Source organism: Dendrobates tinctorius, unplaced genomic scaffold (genome assembly GCF_039654945.1).
Source record: "Dendrobates tinctorius isolate UK_male_01 unplaced genomic scaffold, ASM3965494v1 ptg000013l, whole genome shotgun sequence".
NCBI classification, from domain to species: Eukaryota; Metazoa; Chordata; class Amphibia; order Anura; family Dendrobatidae; genus Dendrobates; species Dendrobates tinctorius.
In genome coordinates, this window is record NW_027361681.1 from 15930891 (window position 1) to 15950927 (window position 20037).

General features: G+C 48.9%; 2 long non-coding RNA genes across 2 annotated transcripts in view; one reads left to right on the forward strand and one right to left on the reverse strand.

Moving 5' to 3' along the window:
* LOC141069892 (uncharacterized) overlaps window positions 1–20037 on the forward strand; it is a 96670-nt gene that overhangs the window by 47829 nt on the left and 28804 nt on the right. The gene's annotated exons all lie outside the window — the stretch shown is intronic.
* On the reverse strand, window positions 13245–19339 carry LOC141067507 (uncharacterized). The gene is made up of 2 exons (XR_012226449.1): window positions 18996–19339; window positions 13245–13462 (listed from the first exon to the last, which is right to left on the reverse strand). It is a non-coding gene; the product is annotated as an uncharacterized lncRNA (long non-coding RNA).

Genomic DNA, 20037 nt, shown 5'->3' on the forward strand with positions numbered 1-20037 from the left:
CCTGCCTACACCTGCTGTGTGAACAGGTCCCTACCTGCTCCTTTTCTTACCACGCCAGCCTGTCCTGTGTCTGCAAGCCGTGCCCGCCTGTCCTGTGTCTGCAAGCCGTGCCCGCCTGTCCTGTGTCTCCAAGCCGTGCCCGCCTGTCCTGTGTCTCCAAGCCGTGCCCGCCTGTCCTGTGTCTCCAAGCCGTGCCCGCCTGTCCTGTGTCTCCAAGCCATGCCCGCCTGCCCTGTGTCTCAGCCATGCCTGTCATGTCCACCTGCCTGCCTGTCTATAGCCTCTGTCAAGGTGTCCTGTTCCCGAGTGGGATCAGCAGCCACAGCCAGACACCACCCTGGAGTGGCACCCGGCAGCTACCTGCCGCACAAGCCTGACCTCACCATCAGAGGCTCCAGTGAAGACCAAGGAAGCTGCCGTAGTTACGCCCCTTCCAGGGTAGTCTGGTTTGTGGCACAGTGGGGCCACAACCCCCCAGCTCGTGCCATTCAGCCAAGGCGCGAGCGTGACAGTTTGCACAGGCCATGGTTCCCGCTGAGTCCCATGTCCTTTCGCCCTCGGAGCAAGATGAACTTTTTTGCCAGTATGGGCAACCAAATAAATTTACCTGGTCTGAAGCCCAATCCTTCATTGCTCCACCCACCATTGTGGTCTCCAATAGACTGTTTGCTCAACTAGAGGCTGGCATACCTAAAGTTGAACCTCCCTCAGACCCGCCAAGATATGATGGGGACCCCAAGCAGTGTCGTGCCTTTATGGAGCAGTGCCTACGCTATTTTCAATGGCATGCTCCCTACTTCGCCAGCGATCGGGTAAAGGTAGGATTACTAATGTCCTACCTAACAGGAGATGCGTTGCAGTGGCTTAACCCCCTTTGGGAAGCAGGGGATCCCATCACATCGAGCTTACCGGCCTTCCTGGTGGCCTTCTGCAAAGCCTTTGACAAGCCTAGTGCAGTGTCTCCTGAAGAGTCTTCCCTTTCCAGATCTGAGAGGCGCGCCAGACGGGCGAAACCAGTGAAGAAACCGCCTCGTCAGACTGCGACCACCGTCTGAAACCCTCTAGTTCCTCCACCTGTTAAAACAGCTACTCGAGTTGAACCCAAGAAGACTGTTAAGAGTGGGCTGGCAAAGCAGTAGCCTGAAACCAGTCGTAAGATGGGCATACAGTATTGCTGTGGTTGTGTGGAACACTCGGACGGCTTCTGTCCAAAGGAGCGCAAGCTCCACAACCTTGGGTCAGTGGGAGAGGCTGCCCTTGGTAAGAGTCCCTCCTCCTCACTAAGAACGGTGACTGTTCGTGTGCCTTGTGGGAGCTTCGGCCCTGCAGATGTGTTAAAGCTGCAAGCCAGACGGAGTCTGTGTAGGGTTCCTGTTCCACAGCTCCAGAATCCGGTGACGGTGTTTGGTGATGGTCGTGCCCTACTTATGAACAGTCGAGTGTCGAAGGGACAACTACAGCTCCAAATCGGAGCATTATATTTGGAGAAGTTCATTTTACACTTGATGACCAGTTTGCCCATCGGTCCTTCTGAGCCAGATACTCTACTGCCTGTTCTGGTCCGAAGACCCAGCGTGGTGCCACACTTGGAGCTACCTAGTCACCAAAGGTATCTAGTTCCAGTGTTACAAGGTCAGGCTACAGTGTTACCTTCCCCATCTGTTCTGCTGGCTATTGGGTCATGGTGTGCTGATGTCACTGAAGAAAAGGAAGCAGTGGCGCTCTCTCCACACACCTCCTGTGACCAGTTCCCAGAAGCATCCCTGTCGCTTGAAAATTTTTCTTTAGGCCATGGGCAGAAGATGGATCCTGTATGTATGCCTCCAGCTTCCATTTGGCAAGTGGGTGAAGAGGTTGGAACAGTGACCCACGTATCTCCATTTCTCACCAAACTGGAAGGGGAGGACCAATTTTTTCAGGGTAACAGGCTGAAGTGGCTCCCTGTATGTATGCCTCCAGCTTCCATTTGGCTACTTGGTGAAGATACCTGGGCAGAGATGCTTCCTCCTGATCCTAAGGAGGAGGTCCAATTTTCTTGGGATTTCGGGCTGAAGTTGGACTCTGTGAAGGTCTCTTCTGTTTCCAGCTGGCCGGCTGATGTAGAGGTCAAGTCTGAAGCTTCCAGGTCCCTGCGCTCTGCCAATCAGGAGGAAGAAGTCTTTGTACCCTCTGTGTTAGAACCTGACTTCCATAGGCACCAAGAAACCGGGCAATCTGGGATTCCTGATGGCACACATACTCCACCCTACCTGAAGGATGTTGTGTCAACCTGGACTGTGTGTGGTCCTATACTCCTTCTTCAGGCCATTCTGGCAGGCTTGAGGAAGAGGGGCCGTAAAGGGGGGGGTACTGTAACAACCTTGCTGGCGTCACTGCATGGCCTCCCATCCCCCGCACACCAACTTACTTTCTGCTTCAAGCCATGCTGTGAAATCTGTCTGTTGCCAGCCCTGAGCTCCATGTGCTATGCCTCTTGTTCTCCTGCTTGCTCTCCATGTTTCCTGTCTCTGTATATGGGGGGGCGGCGCCTGAACTCTCTGGTTCTTATGCAGTCTGGGTGCACCTGGGTAATCTGTCCCTGACCAATCACCTGGAGCCCTTGACTATTTAGTTTCGCCACTCCCACTGAAACATTGCCTGTGCAATGTCTATACTCAGTATTCCGCTGCTGAGGAAGCCAGGCCCTGTTCTGTCTGTCTCCTTCTTTGGAGGATTACTCTAGTCTTGCTTTGTACCCTGTCTGCCTGCCGGGAGGCTGAATATCCTGGCCCTTGAGTCTTGTTCCCTGTACCTTGTCCATACTCTGTCTGCCTGCCAGGAGGCTGAATATCCTGGTCCTTGTGTCTTTGTCCCTGTGCCTCTGTCTGAACTCAGTCTTACCTCTGTCTGTCAGTCTCCTTGTTTGTGGTTCCTTCCCTGCCGTGTCTTTCCTTGTGTCCTCTTTATCTGTCTGCACGGCTCCCTAGCCGCTCTGTCTGCACGGCTCCCTAGCCGCTCTGTCTGCACGGCTCCCTAGCCGCTCTGTCTGCACGTCTCCCTAGCCGCTCTGTCTGCACGTCTCCCTAGCCGCTCTGTCTGCACGTCTCCCTAGCCGCTCTGTCTGCACGTCTCCCTAGCCGCTCTGTCTGCACGTCTCCCTAGCCGCTCTGTCTGCACGTCTCCCTAGCCGCTCTGCCTGCTCCGCACTCCTGCGGCTCTGCCTGCTCCGCACTCCTGCGGCTCTGCCTGCTCCGCACTCCTGCGGCTCTGCCTGCTCCGCACTCCTGCGGCTCTGCCTGCTCCGCACTCCTGCGGCTCTGCCTGCTCCGCACTCCTGCGGCTCTGCCTACCTGCACCTCCTGTGTGAACAGGCCCAAACCTGTTCCTTCATACTCCATTCCTTCCTGCCTATATCCATACCTGCACCTCCTGTGTAAACAGGCCCAAACCTGTTCCTTCATATTCCATTCCTTCCTGCCTAGATCCATACCTGTACCTCCTGTGTGAACAGGTCCAGATCCTGTTCCAGCATACACCACTCCCTCCTGCCTACACCTGCTGTGTGAACAGGTCCCTACCTGCTCCTTTTCTTACCACGCCAGCCTGTCCTGTGTCTCCCAGCCGTGCCCGCCTGTCCTGTGTCTGCAAGCCGTGCCCGCCTGTCCTGTGTCTGCAAGCCGTGCCCGCCTGTCCTGTGTCTGCAAGCCGTGCCCGCCTGTCCTGTGTCTGCAAGCCGTGCCCGCCTGTCCTGTGTCTGCAAGCCGTGCCCGCCTGTCCTGTGTCTGCAAGCCGTGCCCGCCTGTCCTGTGTCTGCAAGCCGTGCCCGCCTGTCCTGTGTCTGCAAGCCGTGCCCGCCTGTCCTGTGTCTCCAAGCCGTGCCTGCCTGTCCTGTGTCTCCAAGCCGTGCCCGCCTGTCCTGTGTCTCCAAGCCGTGCCCGCCTGTCCTGTGTCTCCAAGCCGTGCCCGCCTGTCCTGTGTCTCCAAGCCGTGCCTGTCATGTCCACCCGCCTGCCTGTCTATAGCCTCTGTCAAGGTGTCCTGTTCCCGAGTGGGATCAGCAGCCACAGCCAGACACCACCCTGGAGTGGCACCCGGCAGCTACCTGCCGCACAAGCCTGACCTCACCATCAGAGGCTCCAGTGAAGACCAAGGAAGCTGCCGTAGTTACGCCCCTTCCAGGGTAGTCTGGTTTGTGGCACAGTGGGGCCACAACCCCCCAGCTCGTGCCATTCAGCCAAGGCGCGAGCGTGACATCTAGGAGTTGGCAAACCGCTTTTAAAGCCAGAGCATCAGGAAAAAGTTTTGTCTTACATTGCTGACTCAGCCTCCAGCTCTATCGCCTCCTCTTCTGAAGTTGTAAAAAGTAAAAGCACTGAGTCGTCATTGGAGGCTCATGTTCATGAACCACACCTTTCCTTGTGTCCTTCACCCCAACCAAGATTGAAGGATGACGCAGGCCATACTACTGATTACTCCATGGAGCTGTTTTCACATACCATGCCTGGATTATCAAGTGAAATGGTGAATTACCCAGGCCAAGATGAATCTGACATGGAGTGCACTGATGCACAGCCACTGATAGATGATTCTGCTGGTACATTCACTCAGAGCACTACATTGTCCTCGCAGTGTACAGAGCCAGATTCTGACCCTGATGAGACTCAGGTGCCCCTTCCCGCACACTATACCACCATACACGGTGACACAGAGGAAGGTGCACATGACATTGAAGAGGAGGTGATGGATGACCCAGTTGTTGACCCAGATTGGCATCCATTGGGGGAAGAGGGTGCTGCTTCCAATAGCTCAGATGAGGAGCATCCACAGCAGACATCGACATCGCAACAGCTGTTATCTGGCAGGCCCGGAGCACTCCAAAGACAGGTTCCAAAAATCAAAAGAGTTGCTGGACAGCTTGTCCAGAGGGTCAAAAGATCACAGCGTGCTAGGCCGCAAAATGTCTGCCAAAGTAGGAAGAGTGCAGTGTGGCACTTTTTTGAACAAAATCCTCATGATCAGGCCAAGGTTATCTGTAAGAAGTGCGCAAAGACCTTTAGCCGAGGGAAAAATCTGAAAAATTTGAATACCAGTTGCATGCTTAGACATTTAACCACCATGCACTTGCAAGCGTGGACACAACACCAAACCTCAAGTACCACATGTGCAACTGATCACAAAGAAGGTAGTCAGCAACACTACATTGTTTCCCCCACTGTAAGCCCACCGGTTAGCACAGTAGCAAATGTTGAGGTGTCGTTGCAAGGCCACAGCAGTCAGGGAATCTCACTGTTATATCAACGAAATACTGAATCTAGGCCATCAGAAAGAACACCAACTCCATCTCCATCATCAACCCTCTCTCAGTCCGCCCTGTCCACCGCTACTTCCACCATATGCAGCTCTCAAGTCCAGCTCACCCTCCCAGACACTATGAGTAGGTCAAGAAAGTACTCAGTCTCTCATCCGCGTACACTGGGTTTGAACGCCCACATTGCCAAACTAATCTCGTTTGAGATGATGCCCTATCGGTTGGTGGAAAGCGCAGCTTTCCGCGAACTCATGGCCTATGCAGTATCACGCTATGACCTACCCAGTCGCCACTTCTTCTCTCGCAAAGCCATCCCAGCCCTCCACCATCATGTAAAAGACCGCATTGTCCATGCACTCAAGCAGTCAGTGAGTGGAAAGGTGCACCTCACAACTGATGCATGGTCCAGTCGGCATGGCCAGGGCCGTTACGTGTCCATCACTGCGCACTGGGTTAATGTGGTGGATGCAGGGTCCACAGGGGACAGCGGTGGTGGGACAGTGCTGCCTAGCCCATGGTATAGGAAACAGTTGGCTGTAGGCGTTCGACCCTCCTCCTCCTCCTCCAGAAGCGAAAGCTCGTCCACAGAGCGCAGTCGTACGAGCACTCCATCTGCAGCTGCCACTGTTGCACACGAGGTGTCCCCCTATCGAGCAGCTAGTGGAAAGCATCAGCAGGCTGTGTTGCAGATGATGTGTTTGGGCGACAGACACACCGCCGAGGTGCTGGCCGAGTACTTGAAGCGACAAACTGAGTCATGGCTGGGCAGTGTACATCTTGAGGCAGGCAAGGTAGTTAGTGATAACGGCCGTAATTTTGTGGCAGCCATAGCCCTTTCAAAACTCAGCCACATACCTTGCTTGGCTCACACCTTGAACCTGGTGGTGCAGTGCTTCCTCAAAAATTATCCGGAGTTAACAGCCCTGCTCCAGAAGGTGCGAAGACTGTGCGCGCACATCCGCCGGTCGCCTGTACACTCCGTTCGTATGCAGAAGCTGCAGCGATTGCTCCACCTTCCCAACCACCGCCTCATTATCGACATTGCAACAAGGTGGAACTCCACCCTGCACATGGTTGAGCGGCTGTGCAAGCAGAGGCAGGCCATAATGCATTTGTGGGAGGATACACGGCCAGGCACTTTGAGAGCAGACATGGAGTTGACAGGTGTGCAGTGGTCGAAGCTGAAAGACCTTTGTAAAGTCCTTCAGTGTTTTGAGGAATGCAGACGGCTGGTAAGCGCAGACGACGCCATCCTAAGCAAGAGCATTCCACTTATGCGTCTGCTCATGCAAACTTTGACACACCTTAAGGAGCAGGCGTCTGCAGCCAATGTTGATGAGGAGGAAGAGGAGGAGGGAATCCTTGATGACATTCAGCCATTGTCTGCTCAGGGACCTCTCCTGGACGAGGTGGAGGAAGAAGAGGAGGAGGAGGATGATGATGGGGATGATTACTTAGGGGAGGAGGATGCATCTCGTGGGGCAAGTGAAAATGTTGGCGTGGCAAGGTCTGGTACAGGGTTTGTGCGTGACTGGAGGGATGTGGATTTGCCAGAAAGTGCTCCTCCAACCAGCACTCGCAGTGCATCATTGACATCGGGAACATTGGCCCACATGTCAGATTATGCCTTGCAGATCCTAAAAAGGGACCCCCGCATTGCCAAAATGATGAGCGATGACGACTACTGGTTGGCCAGCATCCTGGATCCACGCTATAAAGGCAAATTACAAAACATCATGCCACAGGAGAACCTTGACCTAATATTGGCTAATAAACAAGCAACTCTGGTAAATCGGTTGCTTGAGGCATTCCCAGCACACAGCAGCGGTGATGGTTCTCACACGAGCCGTACGGGCAGGGGGCAGCTTGGCAGAGGTGTTCATGGTGCACACAGCAGAAGTGGCGTTGGAGACAGGGGTTTCATGACAATGTTGTGGACTGATTTTTCAAGTACCGCTCACACAACTGGTAATACTGCATCGATGGAAAGTGACAGGAGACAGCAGTTGTCAACTATGGTTACAAACTACTTTTCCTCCCATATCGATGTTCTCCCACACAGGTCATTCCCCTTTGACTATTGGGCCGCTAAACTGGACACCTGGTCTGAATTGGCACAATATGCCTTACAGGAGCTCGCTTGCCCAGCTGCAAGTGTGCTATCGGAAAGAGTCTTCAGTGCAGCTGGATCAATCCTGACAGAAAAAAGGACCCGTCTGTCAACCCAAAATGTGGATGATCTAACCTTCATTAAAATGAACCATGCATGGGTTTCCAAGGATTTTGTCCCACCTTCCCCTGATGACACATAGGGTGACAGAAAAATGGCTTGCTTTGGTCCACCTCTTCCTGGGACTTGACCTATTTCGCCTTTTGCATCAGCTGAATGTCCAACATCAACATATGCCACTTTCTAAAACTCCCTAACTGTGCTGCCTCCCCCCCCCATGGCCGGGGTCACCACCTAGCGCACGACACCGTGCGAGTGCCGTTGCCCTGGACAGGTGGGTAGGCCGACTCTTGGGCGCGGGCACTGGCACAGGGTCCCTCATAGTGCAATCAAGTGTCTCTGACGGTGGTGGTGCACACCCGCTGTCAGACACACCGCCGTACTATGAGGGGCCCAGTGCCAGTACCGACGCCCACGAGTGGGCCCCCCTTGCTTGGGCAGGGCCCCAGCATTTGCAATCTTTACCTCTCCCTGCTCCTCCGCTGTGTAGTCTGGGCCGTCAAATCCATACTGTGCCTGACACCGTCTGAGCCTGCCTCCTGATGTATAGACATATATTTTGAATGTGTACGCTATCCATACATGTTATCCGGGGATACGGTACCCTTTCTCACCTTTGTGCAATCACGTGCAATCCATACTGGGCCTAACACCGTCTGAGCCTGCCTCCTGATGTATAGACATATATTTTGAATGTGTACGCTATCCATACATGTTATCCGGGGATACGGTACCCTTTCTCACCTTTGTACAATCACGTGTAATCCATACTGGGCGTGAGAATGGCTGGCGAGCTGTTAAGCAAGCTACAGCACCTGTGGTTTGCACACGTAAGTTTTTCATTTTTTCAGGAATGACGGTTAGGCCTAATTCCGGAACTGCGGTTGACCTGCACTTACTGGGAAATCATCGTTCGCGGGTAATAATTGTAATCAGTGATCCCCATCACTAACGTTGTTCAGCGGGTTATCTGCACCTGTAAGCGACAAACGCTGGCCTTTTCAGTGTAGCGCACATGCAGCCACGGACATGTAAGGGCATGACACACCAGTTATTGGCCAATCTCATGTGCCAGAGCCTCACGTGTCCCTCTAGTAAGCCGGACTCGGACCGCGGGGCATGACGGAGTCTCGTTCGTTAACAGAATTAAGCTTGCAATGTGTGCATCTTTTCTGTAGCTGGCATGGTTGAGGTTTACCAGGTGGAGTCGAATTTAACCGTAGGCTCCACTCCTGGTGGTGCCCTTCTGGACATTCCTTTAAGGTTCAGCTTTGCAACCATACTGCCCACGTAAAACAAACACTTTGCCTTCATGAACGCTGTTTGGAGGGTCATGACTCGTGGGAATAACGCCGCCCAATCAGTTAACCTGCTAGAGAGATCGTTCGTTGCTCCCAAGCATGACATCACACTCCCTAGGAGGAAGGTAATGCCACTGTGGCGACCGTACTCCTGGGGGCGACACAAGTGCACTGATGCCCAGCCACTGCTCGATGAATCTGCTGGTACATTGACCCAGACCACTACATTCCCCTCGCACGCTACACGGCCTGAATCTGACCCTGATGAAACTCAGGTTACCCTTCCCATATACAGTTCCATCTTACACGGTGACAAAGAGGAAGCTGCAGATGAAAGTGCAGGTTCGGCCCACCCGCCATCAGACACACCACCGTACTATCAGGGGCCCTGTGCCAGTGCCGTCGCCAACGAGTGGGCACCCCCTGCTTGCTCAGGATCACAGCACTTGCAAGGTTGAAATACTGTGCAGTGAGATGGAAGATGGGGACGACGAGGAGTCCAGACTAGTACAGGGATTCCCTAGCGAGGAGACTTATTTGATTGTTTTCAATGTTGGGACAGCAATTTTTGGGGAGCACTATACTCTGGAGAATGATAGATGGGGCCCGCCATACACTGGAACATTCCAAAGGTGGACATCAGACACTGGAGCAGCATTTACAGGGCCCATTATACACTAGAGCATTAGAAATGGGGCCCATTATGTTTGGAGCATTATTTGGGCCCATAAGACAGTGGAGCTTCATCCATGGGGACCAACATATACTGTAGCATTATGTGGAGCTCATCATATACTGTTTCAAACATTATATGGGACCAATAATTCTGTATGGAGAAATAGATGGGCCTCGTCATGAGATGTAAAAAGTGAAGTATTTTTCATTGTACTATATCGCTATTTCTCTGCCGTATCGGAGCATGATGAGTTGTGGTATGTGTTAAAGGGGCGCTCTTTCGCCCAGGGCACATGAAAACCTGGAGCCAGCCCTACCCCCCCACAACTTTAGCCAAATAACCCCCATTTTTCATTGCGTAACTTGTATTATGAAGTTAATTAAGGTTGACAAGCTTAAGTAAGAACAATTGATGCTTTTGGCATTCAAATGGGCACAGTAGGTGTGTTTCCTGTCCTCCTCTCACTGCCGACTTTTATTCCCCATTGACTTACATTGGGTTTCGTGTTTCGGGACGACCCCGACTTTTCCCTTTAATCGGCCGATCTTGCTCGACCCGACTTTTGGAAAAATCGGGTTTCACGAAACGAAACTCGACCCTAAAAAACCAAAAGTCGCTCAACTCTAATGCTGACACATAGGGGAACAAAAGGAGAGCAATATGGTCGCATACTTCTAACACTATTTTCAGCGCATAAACGTCAGTATTACTAACCAAAAAAAGTGACTCAATCTGACAGACTCTAAGGATCAATAATACAGATACACGTGGGGATGCCAAAAAACCTATGATCCGACACTGTATTGGCATATAACCTCAATTCTAGAATATCCTTGCTGTCAGAACAACACTGTACAAATGAGTCGTAAGCTGAGAGGGAGATATCAGTGTGCTGAGATTGATATGTCAGCTGTAGGGTGGCACGGTGGCTCAGTGGTTAGCATTGCAGGGCTGGGGTCCTGGGTTCAAATCCCACCAAGGACATCTGCAAGGAGTTTGTATGTTCTCCCCATGTTTGCGTGGGTTTCCTCCGGGTTCCTCCCATGTTCCAAAGACATACTGATAGGGAATCTATATTGGGAGCCCTAATTGGCGCTTTGCTGGGAATTGTAGTGTTGCTCCTCTGGGGCGCTGACCCATTATTCTTCCTGGCTTGTTGCCATCGGGATGTTGTGCCGTCCTGTAATCTCAGAGAGAATAATTGCCGATCCCCAGGATAGGAGCTGAGGAGAGCATTGTCACTTACCATTTTACTATGCTGGGATCTGAAGTAGTATGGGACAAGAGACCCAGGGATGGACATATCATTGGTGCAATCTGTGCAGCCGTACTTGGGCACAACAGTTGACAGATGGAATTACGCATTATTATGAGCTACTGGACTGCAAAGTGTCCATAAACTTTCTTACACAGGAACCCTATTCTGACTATGTCCGCCAGGATGGGACCCTGCACCCCTCACTCTGTCATACACCATAGAACCCAGTCTCCAGCCCAGATGTTACTGAGATAATACAGTGTAGAGACCTGTTGTACGATCCCTATAGATTGTATTGTTATCTCCCATGATCTCATCCTCGGCAGTAATCCTCCATCAGACTCTGCTCTTCTTGCAGATTTTTGCTCTAGGTAATAACCAATCTGCCATACGCCATCATGTATCTAGCAATTCGTTGCTTGTTTAGAGCTATTGGATTGCATCAATTAATAATTAGTAAATTCGGCCACTTATAGCTCCACTCTTCTCCCCTGTGGATCCGACTGACTGAGGAAATTGCTTGTCTGCTACATAACATTATCCGTCTGTTACTGTCTGTTGTGGCCTATGGAGATCACAGAGGGGGTCCCCTGTTATTAGGTGAAGAGAGGCACAACCTCTTTAAAGCTCTGTTCTCTTTACACAGTTTATGGCCATATTACCTTATGGATTTATGGAGATAACATGGCGGAGGTCCGACACACTTATGTCTTACAATGGAAAGCAGCTACGAGGAGCGGCATCGGAGGATAGAGCCGTATCTCCTCCCAACACCGGGGAGATGATTATAATACCATTCCCCGTGATTGTAGCTTTTCATGGGGGGCCCTAGGCCAACAGTGAGTTCATTATTTCCAAAATTACTGAATTGGAGGTTTTGGAACAGTTTGATGTAGAAGAAGCAGGATGATTAGTAGTCTCTGTTCCAATGTGCACATTTTTTTGTGTGCAGTGAAATCCACAATAACAGACGTCTCTGATAAAGTTTTGGCTGCTGTTTTTTATGCATTTTTTCCACATTTGCTGTAGAGTTTTATGCTTTTTTTTTTTTACTTCAGACACCTTGGCATTTTGCAGGTAGATACGTGTTCACGTTTTTTCTCCCCATATAAGTCTGTTGCAGCATCTTTCAGCACACTATGCACAGGAGTCCGGGTGGGGACAGTGCACTTTACTGCTCAGCCACAACAGGGGTGCACCCAGCAGCTCCTCTTCTTTGAACAGTCGTTTTGTGATGTCCAACTCCATTTAAATATAATTTAATTTTACTAAGCAAGATGGTGTCAGATCTGGCTGTCTGACACTTACCACAATGCGGTATGACATTGAGCCCCAAGCGCTGTAGGACCCACAATGCAGTACGACTACGCTCCATGTTGCTGTCGTAGGACCCACAATGTGGTACAACACTCAGCTCCAGGTGTTGTAGGACCCACAATGTGATACGACACTCTGTTCCAGGTGTTGTAGGACCCACAATGTGGTACGACATTCAGCTCCAAGTGTTGTAGGACCCACAGTATGGTACGTCACTCAGTTCCAGGCGTTGTAGGACCCACAATGTGATACGACACTCGGCTCCAGGTGTTGTAGGACCCACAGTATGGTACGTCACTCAGCTCCAGGCTTTGTAGGACCCACAATGTGGTACGACATTCAGCTCCAGGCATTGTAGGACCCACAGTGTGGTACGTCACTCAGCTCCAGGCGTTGTAGGACCCACAGTGTGGTACGACATTCAGCTCCAGGCATTGTAGTACCCACAGTGTCATATGTCACTCAGCTCCAGGCGTTGTAGGACCCACAGTGTGGTACGACATTCAGCTCCAGGCATTGTAATACCCACAGTGTCGTACGTCACTCAGCTCCAGGCGTTGTAGGACCCACAGTGTGGTACGACATTTCAGCTCCAGGCATTGTGGGACCCACAGTGTGGTACGTCACTCGGCTCCAGGCATTGTCGGACCCACAATGTGGTACGACACTCAGCTCCAGGCATTGTAAGCCTCACAATGCAGTACTACTCTCAGCTCCTTGTTGCTTTTGTAGGAGCCACAATGCAGTACGACTCTCAGCTCCAAGCACTGTAGGACCCACAATGCAGTACAACTCTCAGCTCCACGTTGCTATTGTAGGACCCACAATGCAGTATGACACTTAGCTCCAGGCGATGTATGACCCACAATGCGGTACGACACTCACCTCCTGGCGCTATAGAACCCACAATGCGGTATGACACTCGGCTCCTAGCGCTATAGGACCCACAATGCGGTATGACACTCAGCTCCTGGCGCTATAGGAACCACAGTGCAGTATGACACTCAGCTTCAGACACTGTAGGACCTACAATTTGCTACGACATTCAGCTCCAGGCGCTATAGGACCCACAATGCGATACGACATTTGGTTCCAAGTGTTGTAGGACCCCTCTGTCTCCACTGTTCGTAATAAAATCACGACAAAGGCCAAGACAATAAATAAAACCGCAAGTGTAGAAGTTGAGCGCAGCATTTATTATGGGAGAGACTGGAGTTTACAGGAAGGCTATCAGGAGCATTAACTGATCAACTGTTAACTTAGTCCTTGAGATGCTCCAGACGTCCGCACACGATACAAGGACTGGCTGAGCAGCATCGACACATTGGCCGTTCTCTGTGCATTATACGTATGAGCGATGTCTCTGCTCCTCCTCCAGCAAAAATCTGCAGATCTGGGTGGAAATAATTCATTATCAGCAGCAGATGGAAAAAATCTATACATAGATGATAAAATAGCATGGGGGAGGGGAAGAGGGGCATTACACTATAGAAATACTGGCAGAGGGTTTTTACACTACAGTATAGAGAGACCTGTAGAGGGGCCTTGCACTATAGAGAGATGGGCAGAGGGGCCGTACACTATAGAGAGATGGACAGAGGGGCCTTACACTATAGAGAGACTGGCCTTACACTAAAAAGAGATGGGCAGAGGGGCCTTACACTATAAAGAGATGGGCAGAGGGGCCGTACACTATAGAGAGATGGACAGAGGGGCCTTACACTATAGAGAGACTGGCCTTACACTAAAAAGAGATGGGCAGAGTGTCCTTATACTATAGAGAGAAGGGAAGAGGGGCCTTATACTATAGAGAGACGGGCAGAGAGGCCTTACAATATAGGGAGACAGGTAGAGAGGCTTTACACTATGGAAAGAGGGACCTTACACTATAGAGATGGGCAGAAGGGCTTTACACTATAGAGAGACGGGCAAAGGGACCTTACACTATAGAGAGACGGGCAAAGGGACCTTACACTATAGAGAGACGGGCAGAGGGACCTTACACTATAGAGAGACGGGCAGAGGGACCTTACACTATAGAGAGACCGACAGAGGGGTCTTACACTTACACGTCACCGTCACGCTCTCTCCTGATATGGAAATGAATTGATCTGGAATATCCCTTTAGATATCACAGACTGTTCTTTTCTTTAAAGGGGTATTCCGGACTGAGAATAAAAGTCTGCATCCCTCTGTACCAGTATAGACTGCGGAATCGTGGCCGTGTGTAATGCGCTTACTGTCACAATGCCCCTATATCCAGTGTGTGAGCGGCAGTCATGTGACCGCAGGTATACGATTTGTTTAGTTGAGTTCACGTGCTGACTAAATTATCTTCCTCTTCTCTCAGGAGAACAAATCTCGTACCGCACTTTCATCACATAGAGTGACTGCAGACTTTTCTTCTCCGCCCAGGAAAGCCCCAATAAATATCCTTTAATAAATTCTATGGGAGGAAGACGTTTTACAGAGCACATGCAGACGGTTCTGAGGTTACAGGACGCTGATAATAGCGGTAACTACATGGCGCAGCGTTTGTCAGGTGCGTCTGTACCTTCGGCTCAAGCGTCTCTACAATTTGTTCTCTTTGGTTTTCCGTGAGTGTGATAATAATTCCCACTAGTTGGTCACATGATGAGCTCTCGGCCTATCACAGGCCAGCATTTCAGGACATATGCGTTTCTGTTTTTTTAGGTCAGAACAATAGATTTTTCTTTTATTCCCATATGGGCTGATTACAGGCTATTCTCCTGTTGTCATGACGATAGCAGCCATTTACCATTTTTTATGAATAGCCCTAGAAGAGTGTTGTTTGTGAGCAGCTAGAGATGATTATTTGCGTCCACCTTTCACAGAGGTGTCGTATGTATCTCGAATCACCAAACTCGAAGCCTCGTACAGAAGGGAATAATCCAGCTGTTCCCACCCACCACCATCCTATACGGGAATACGATTTATACATCCGAGCTGATCACAACTAATATTGGGTTGCATGGATCGTACCAATTTCTTATCTTTTTCTTTTTAACATGCTCTATTCTGTTGCTAAATTTTCAACTGCAGTACATCTAAGCTTGCATCAATGATTATTACTATGCAATAACTGAGCAGAGCTGCAGTGTAAAGCATGAGAGTAGAGCAGCACAGAACTTTTAATAAGACAGAAAGAAAATTTGGGCTGTAGTGTGTAGACTATGGATAACCAAGTCAGTTGTTTCTGTTAACTCCTATAGATTATAATAGACCCACTCAAAATTTCCATTCCTATTTCTCTGAGTTGTGAAAATGCAACGGGGGTACTTGCCCCCCCCCCCATTCCTGGAAGTCAGAGGTCCACTGATCAGACATCTATTCAACCTAAATTAAAAAAAAGTATTTAATATGTCTGCTCTCCCTGTCCACAGGGAGAACAGACACAGCTTTGTGCAGATTTCTTGCTTCATCGTCAGCTCGTTAAGTTCAAGATGTAGAAATATTATATATTACTCAACTCCACAGATATCAAATATTCACTAATGATGGAGCTCCCTTCCTTGTATAGGCATTGTGCAAGCTCTTCTGACTTGTGGGAGACTGGCCCAGATGTCATGATCGTGACCATAATAAAGGGGAAGGATCATAGTATCCACGTTAGCTGTGAACTGTGATCAGGACATTATAAATTGTGTTGTGTACCAGAAGTCGAGAAGGAATAAATCAGAATATCTGATACATGCCTGCAAATAATAGGGCTTAATCTATATAGGATGGCTCAGCCACCCATACAAAGCTGCAATAACCTGTCTGAAATGTGAGGCTTCAGGGGAGCAAGTCTCTTTAGTAGTGATCGGAATCAAGTATTGAAACTTGATAACATCAAAGTCTAAATCTTAACACTCCATCAACAGTGAAATAGTAAATCTATGTACAAGAATATAACTACTATAATACTGCCCCCTATGTACAAGAATATAACTACTATAATACTGCTCCTATGTACAAGAATATAGCTACTATAATACTGCCCCTTTGTACAAGAGTATAACTACTATCATACTGCCCCTATGTACAAGAATATAACTACTATAATACTGCCCCCTATGTACAAGAATATAACTACTATAATACTGCTCCTATGTACAAGAATATAACTACTATAATACTGCCCCTATGTACTAGAATATAACTACTATAATACTGCTCCTATGTACAAGAATATAGCTACTATAATACTGCCCCTTTGTACAAGAGTATAACTGCTATAATACTGCTCCTATGTACAAGAATATAACTACTATAATACTGCTCCTATGTATAAGAATATAACTACTATAATACTGCCCCCTATGTACGAATATAGCTGTGATAATACTGCCCCATATGTACAAGAATATAGTTACTATAATACTGCCCCCTATGTACAAGAATATAACTACTATAATACTGCCTCCTTTGTACAAGAATATAACTATTATAATACTGCCCCCTATCTATAAGAATATAACTACTATAATACTGCCCCTATGTACAAGAATATAACTACTATTGTTATGGAAATATATATGTATATGTATTTCATATAGATCTCACTTGCCTGCTATAGGCTATATACTGCTATATACTCATGTACTCTTATATATTCTTATATGCACACAGATACATATTCACAGTTTGAACCTTGTAACTAGTTGGTGGAAATGACCTACTGCCCCCCCATGAGATAAGGCCCTTTTACATTTAGCGATGCACCAGCGATCCGACCAGCGATCCGACCCGGTCAAGATCGCTGGTGCATCGCTAAATGATCGCTAGTGAGCTTTCATACAGAAAGATCTCACAGCGATGCAGCAGCGACGCAGCGCACGATACTCACCTTTCACACACAGCGATGAAGACGTCCTCCCGCCCGCCTCCACGCGTCGCTCGTCGTCTCAGCAGGAAGCTGACGACGAGAAATGGAGCCGGACATTCTCGCGCGATCAGCGATGGACAGCGGGGGAGCCGGTCGTTGGTAAGTATCACACATAGCGATATCGCTAGCAATATCGCTATAACGTCACAAAACCAGTGACGTTTTAGCGATATTGCTAGCGATATCGCTTAGTGTAAAACCCCCTATAGTCTGGGGAGCAGATGGTATTTTATGATAGCATTGTCTTGTGATATTTGTCCCAGACATAGAAAGAGGAAGTTTAGGCCAGATGTGCCAGCCGATATCAGAACATTGCTGACATTGTAAGACAAAGAGCAGTATATCATCTGACGCTTAAGTCACCTTAGGTCGACGCCCATATATGTTTATGCATTAAAACTGACCAATTAGCTAAGACGTAAAGCCTCTATGTTAATGAGTAGTCACTCCTTTTCTGTACAACTGATAAAACCAAGTATATTTAATAAACTTCCAGAGTTTTGCTGGGAGGTATTGCTGCCAACCAAGTCTGGCGTCTTTCCTTCTTTGAGCGCTCAATAAGACTCTGTCTAATTAGGACAGGCCACAGTATGCACAGGGGTAAATCTACCCAAATCAAAAGTAAATCCATCCACAACACTATAATGCTGCTCCTATGTACAAGAATATAACTACTAGAATACTGCCCCCTATGTACAAGAATATGACTACTATAATACTGCCCCCTATGTACAAGAATACAACTACTATAATACTGCCCCCTATGTACAAGAATATAACTACTATAATACTGCCCCCTATGTACAAGAATACAACTACTATAATACGGCCCCCTATGTACAAGAATACAACTACTTTAATGCTGCCCCTATGTACAAGAATATAAGTACTATAATGCTGCTATTATATACAAGAATATAACTACTATAATACTGCCCCTATGTACAAGAATATAACTACTATAATACTGCCCCCTATGTACAAGAATACAACTACTATAATACGGCCCCCTATGTACAAGAATACAACTACTATAATGCTGCTCCTATGTACAAGAATATAACTACTATAATACTGCCCCTATGTACAAGAATATAACTACTATAATACTGCCCCTATGTACAAGAATATAACTACTATAATACTGCCCCTATGTACAAGAACATCACTACTATAATATTGCCCCTATGGGCAAGAATATAACTACTATAAGGCCGAAGTCACACTGGAGAGAAATAGACGAGTGCTATGCGAGAAAAAAATCGCATAGCACTCGGACCAATGTTAATCTATGGGGAAGCTCCCATCATCCGTTTTTTTCTTGCCCGTATTATATTATGTGCAGGTGAGTCAGGTGGGGAGTCTGTGCAGCCTCATTGACTACCGCTGACATCACTTAGGCTGTGCTGACTCCCTGCCCAACTCGTGGTGAAATGAGAGCTTGGGAAAATGTTCAGAAACTTTCCCACGCTAATCAGTTCATCTCCAGTCAGGCGGGGAGGCTGTGCAGGCAGCTTTTCATTCATTCCTCCGTGGTTTACAGCCGGGGCGGTCGCATTAGAAAGGTGACATTAACCCCTTATTACTCCATATACCACCCTCTACAGGGCAATGGGAAGAGAGAGGGTAAGTGCCAGAATTGGCACAGCTTACAGAGCAGCCTGGGGTGGCTGGTTGCAATTTTTTAAAGCCAGGGGGGCTCAAAAACAACGGTCCCTCTCTAGGTTATTAATTTCTGCCCTCAGTCACTGGCTTGCCCTCTCTGGCGGAGGAAATTGCGCAGGAGCCCATGCAAGTTTTTCGGTGAATTAATCCTTTAACACCTACAGCTCCAAAATTTTACACACACGCACTACTAACATTATTAGTGAGGGACATATATAAATCTAATATATGCAATGGTTTACTGTATGTAAGCCATGTCTCATATACTGTCAGGTTCTGTAATGATTTTACAGAAGCCGACAATTGAATTATCGGCTATTCTGCTATCTACCTCTGTATGAAATATAAATATTGTAAGGATTGTACTCACGTGTGTAGGAGGAAACAGGAGGCACATTCTCTTCAATGTCCATGTGGGTTTTTTTGCTTCATAAACCATTACGTCATCAACAAAAAGGTAAACAGTCTTTACATCAGGCAGACACCGCATCAATGTCCGTAGAAGAGCTCTGCTCTGTCAGGCCTGTGGGTACACAGGCTGTGCAATGTCCAGCAATCAGGCTCTATCTGGAGCCACAGACACAGGAAGGCTTCTCCCTCTCAAGACACAGACCCCTCTGTAATGTCCAGCCTGGACACATGGAAGTCTGTCCACACTGGCAGACTCCCAAACACTCACTCCCATGTGCTAAACACACCTCGATTACATAGCTTGTAACCACACCCACAAGTGAGGTATGGATCACATGGGCTGGTCACTGCAGGTCCTCAAACACCTGCAGGTCCTGAAGGAAAACATGGGTACAGTGAGCAACCTCACCCAGAGGTGAGGTAATATGGGTAGCCAGACCCTCCCATCTCTCTTAGCTACCCGCAACCCAGACCCAGGTGCACTAAAGGACATATTAGTGCTCATGCGCACTAAAGACAAAATACTCTGGGTTACATCGCAGGGAGCATCCATCCCTGTGACATATATGGGACGCCCTCACACCCAGGGCAGTGGGGTACTCGGTACCGGGCCCGATGGTCCCCAGTGGGAGATGTCACCGTAGCTGGAACCCAGCCCTTGGCCCTGGGCGCCCACTGTAAATGTTCAGTGTCAATGTGTAAGTCGTGACGCCACCTGTGGTGTTCGGCAATGAAGATGTAAGCCGACGCTGCAGACAGATCCTCTGGGACAGATGGTGTGGTGCAGCAATGATGTTGTAGCCCTCCACAGGCAGGGTGTAGTCCCAGGGCAGAGTAGATGAAGTGACACATGGTGTAGTGTCAGGCGCAAGTGATGTAGCAGTGCTGGGCAGGTTGGCGCAGGAATAAGTGGAGGACACCAGGGCGTGTAGTTCCAAAGCTTTACTCACAGTCTGTTGTACAAACAGGTGCCTGCCTCCGTGCCGTGTCCTCCGGGTCAG